The following is a 4,660-nucleotide window of genomic DNA, read 5'->3' on the forward strand; positions in this document are numbered from 1 at the left end:
CCAGGCAGAGGAGTCGGGAGCCGGGGATGCGCGGGGCGCTGGAGGGGTGCTCGCGCTTGCCAGGGGCGTCCTCACTCCCAGCCTGGGGTGGCCCTCTGGAGCCGCCTCCCAGTCTCTCCCAGGCTCCCAGAGGTTTGGCCCCTTCGCGGACACCCTGAATCCACCCACTTCGCGGCCAGCCGCGTCCTTACAGCCCCGAGCAGCGTCCACAGCCTGGCTTTCCCGATTCTCACGGTAACTTCGCGGGGCTGCGCAATGTCCTTGGCCCCGCAATGACCCGCTTCTGTCGCGGAAGCAAGGAACCGGGACGATCTGTCCTCGCGTCCGCCGCTGCACAGACCGATTCTTCCGTGCAGTGTAGACAGTTCTACGTTTTGCAGAGGGCGCTTCTAGGTGCATTCTGTTTTTTCCCCTTTGTGGTGTGTGCGGTCATTCTAGTGTTTGCTTTATACCTATCTGGCTCTCCCGGGTCCTCGGTCCCTTCCTGGGGACATTGCACGCGCCCACAGCCCGCTTTACCCCTTACGGTGATCGCGCGAGCCTTTTCACCTGTCTTCGGTGGCTCCAAATCTGGGGAAATACTGCCTGGCGCTGAACACTGGAGTTCCCCGGCGGCGGTTCCCCGAGTTCCCGGGAACCTGTTGGGGAGCCGCACTAGCTTCCTGTCCCCACCCCTGGTCTGATGAGACGCTGTAATCTTGCGTTTCCCTGTCGAGGTGTGTGGATCGTTGCAGTTCTGACTTAGGAGCGAGGTGTGCAACGTGCCCTCCCCGGGCTTGCAGAAGGACCCGTTCATTCACAGAAACATCTTGCTGAGGACCAGGTTTGACGCCTGTACCTGAACGCTTCCTCCTCCAGATGCCTGACGCCCGCCCGCCTTGGGGTTTGGTGTCACACTGCAGCGACAGAGTCTCTTTATTGATGTCCTTCATTCCTCTACTCGTTAAATCTCCTTCTGAAATGTTCCACTAAAGGAAGTACTTAGGTGGTTCTTTGTGGCAGGTAATGGGATCCGATGGCTCTGGACGTGTCAAAGCCATCGCACTTGGTTAGGGCCACACTGCAGGTGCAAACGAACAGCGATTCCGTCCCGGGACCATCCCCAGGGACCACTCCCCAAGATGTTTGACCTCCGCTACTTTGCACTTCAGAGTTTCCGGATTCATTGTCAGACGACGGCCTATCAACAGGAAAAGGGGCAAGCTAAGTGATACTCTTTTCTTCAAAGGTTTGCCCCTTAATGCAATCTTGCAGCCCAATGCACCCTCCTTAAAAAAGAAAAAGATAATACTTAACTAGCGTAAATTATACAACTAGACTGAGTGTCTTAGCTTATTTGTGATCTAGCACCTACAGGTTTTTAAATATATTTTGTAACTAAAATGCCTCATTTTGCTAAGTACAGAGGCATCTTGTGCCTCCCCCTCCCCCTCCACGCACACACACCATCACACAGGTAGGCGCTTTATAATCAGCATGCAGTTAATCCCTAATGCAAATGCATTTTTGAAGTGTGTGTTAGTGCGACTGCCTTGCACCTCGGTTGCACTGACACCACTCCCCAGGGCATGTTTTTCTCCCCTTAACATGCTGGACATTGTGAGGACGGGGGACCTCTGCCAACCTCAGAAATATTCTGGAGATATTAAATTCCCCAGAATGGATGGGATATTCTATTTTTGTGTTTTTGTGTTTGAAATTTATTATTTATTTGCCACAGTTATTATATTTGATTTCCCTTCATAAGGCACAGTGCTTTGAAGAGCTCAAAACTCCTTCATGGCTCTAGTTAAAGAAGACTCACGTAAGGTAACATCACTACATTCTCCCTGTGGTGTGTTCGTCATCTCAACACATTTTACGGGATGTCCATGATGTGCACGGAGTTGTGAAGGGTTAAGAGATAACTAATGACGAGATGACGTGTGGCATCAAATCAATCGGGTTATTTGCAGGTTTCTCTAGTTCCTTCTTTTTCTTTTTTAATGGGGGCAGATGTAGGATGACAGAGCTGATTGGTGAGAATGATTAATCATACTAGTCATTAAGTAAATTTGCAGCCATATATTTATTCTAAGAATGAAAGAAGAACTCATCACAAGCAAAATTCTCTAAATTGGCCTCTATTCCAGATCAACTCTCAGCCCATTTGATAATATCCCTCTCCAGGAGTACACTTCTCCCTGAACTTGTATTTTAATATCTTACTTTTAACTTCGTAGAGTTTCTGTAAGCATTTTTATATGTAATTACTTATTAGGGAGAAGCAAAAACTAAAATTATGCCTTAATTTTTGTGTTTTGCTCATCTGGGCTTTTAAAATGGCCATTTAATAACCTGGAGAAATACATTTCCAAAGGGCCCTTGACATCAGGCACCGTGTAGGTCCTGCTTGCCTGGCTTCTGGCATCCATGCACCGTTCAGTAAACATTTGTTAAATGAAACTAGAAGCCGAAAAGTAGTGTTGAAGAAAACTGTCATTTTCTTCAAATAGATATGTGTGGAGCATATTGTATTATTATATTACTATGTTAATATAAAGTATCACAGGCTTACTTTTTATAGACCTTCATTTTATTCACGACAGATAAAAATAATATTAAAGATTTAAGGTAGTTATTGGAATAGGGAACCCAGAAAAGAAGAAGCTCAGACTAAGTGCATGAGTTGGCAGAATTTCTTTGAGCTAACAGATGTACCTAGAGAAATCAAGCCAGGGACTTAGGTGCAGAGTCCATGAGACACACATGTGGACCAGCTTTGGATGTAGAACTCAGCAAGTCCACCTGTGCATTCACTGGCCATTTCAGGTGCAGGGGAGCAGGCTACTGAGTCACATTCTGGGAGCACTTCAGTTCTGATTTGGATTTGGGGCATATGTGTTATTGGGATATCATTCTCAGTCTCATGATACAGAATGCCTCTTTCAAGAGCTCGTTATCAATAAGATCCATGCTCATGTTCACACTTGGAACCAGGAAATAGTTGTTGGTTAGCCTATACTAAGTTTTGGCAAGAACAACAACAACAAAAAGTGGAGATGCTGAGTAGTCAAGTAATCATACACAATTTAACAGTATCTCTAAGCATGAAATGGCACAATCCAGCCAAAACAGTGCCGATACTTCAAAGCTCTGAATTCATATTAGTAAGAGGATAGACTGTCATTAATATTTTCTGAGTTCCTAACTTCTAGATTTTCATCTATTAAGTTACATTAAGATGGGAAATCTGTCCATCGAGATTTAGTTTGTATTATGAGCTTGATTGTTGATGCTGAGATTGTTACAATAGAGAAAGGGTCCGAAAATAAGCCTGTAATAGTTGTTAAAAAGAATAACTAATGTAACAAACATGAATACAGTTTTTGACAGGAAACAACAAAATACTGTTTCAAATTTAGAAAGACAAGAAGATGACTTAAACAACAATTAAAACACTAAAATCATTCATTCAGGGAACTTTCAACGTATAGATTTGCTCCCTAGGGGAAACCAAATTAGCACCTTTTCTGACTGATTTGCCATAGTAGTCAGGTACTGGTTAGAAGTGCCAGGTAATCTATCAACTGTTGCCAATTAAACTGGTTTGGTTCGTACTCGCTTTTAATTTCTCCGTGACCAGAATGATCACAGAGAGAACTACTCTTCTCATTTCTTAACTAGAACATTCACAACATCTGGTAAAATACGACTGGAACACAGAGTGCAATTAAGCCCTACTAGGCAGATTGACTTTCTGGCCTCAGCCTGAATCTTAAACTTTGAAAGGAAAGGCACATGAGAACCATTTCAAAAGATGTGTTAAGTATATACAGTACAGAAAAAAGAGGGGGAAGGTAATGAGGAGAAAGAGGAGAAAGATTTCTAAGCTTAAAAACCAACATTTTCACTGCATATGCTACAAATAAATTTTAATTCTATTAATGAAAATGCCTTTATTCTTTTTTCTGATTATGATACATGTTCTTCATATCAAAGTTCAAATATAGATATGCACAAAATAGAACATGAACATACTACAATATCACCCGTTAACAAAAACATATGGTAACAGCTTGGTGCATTGACCTCTTGTTTAGTTTTGTTTTGGTTTGCTTTCCCATGCCTCTAAAATTGCGTATGCATGCACAGTAGTAGTAGCAGTGCTAGTAGTTATGGTTTTACAGAAAAATGGAATCATACAATGCACGATTCTGAAACTTACTTTTTGACTTAGCCATACAAGACTAGCATCTTTCCACGTTAGAAAATATACTATTTTACTATACCAGAATCCTTCTTGTATGCCTCTTAAATCATTTATTTAACCAGTCCTTGACTCATGGACATCTCAGTGGCTCCAATGTTTAGCTATATAATACATTTTTGTGCATACATCTTTTAAACTCGTCTGATTTTTTTCCCATAGGATAAATTTTCAGAATTTATTATTTACATTGTTAGCCTAATAACGCCATATATTTTGGGGTAAAAAGGGAAGCACTCAATTCATTCAACAAGTAGTAGACATTACATGGTTTTTTGGTGTGTGTCCTTAAACTTTTTATTGATGTTTAACATTCATATAGAAAGCTACACAAGTCATAAGTAAATAATTTATGATTTATGTATTCAGTTTGAACACACCCATGTAAATGGAACCCAGGTCAATAAATAT

General features: G+C 42.2%; 1 protein-coding gene across 1 annotated transcript in view; it reads left to right on the top strand.

Annotated features, from left to right (window-relative positions):
* Positions 1 to 8: 8 nt before the first annotated feature.
* The window catches only part of SERTM1 (serine rich and transmembrane domain containing 1), a 25,455-nt gene continuing 20,803 nt past the window's right edge, over positions 9 to 4,660 (top strand). The window contains exon 1 of the mRNA XM_011361832.2: positions 9 to 234. The gene's annotated coding sequence lies outside the window, so the exon portion shown is untranslated. The remainder of the gene's footprint in view (positions 235 to 4,660) is intronic.

The sequence above is a fragment of the Pteropus vampyrus genome, unplaced genomic scaffold (assembly GCF_000151845.1).
Source record: "Pteropus vampyrus isolate Shadow unplaced genomic scaffold, Pvam_2.0 Scaffold71, whole genome shotgun sequence".
In the NCBI taxonomy this organism is placed as follows: domain Eukaryota; kingdom Metazoa; phylum Chordata; class Mammalia; order Chiroptera; family Pteropodidae; genus Pteropus; species Pteropus vampyrus.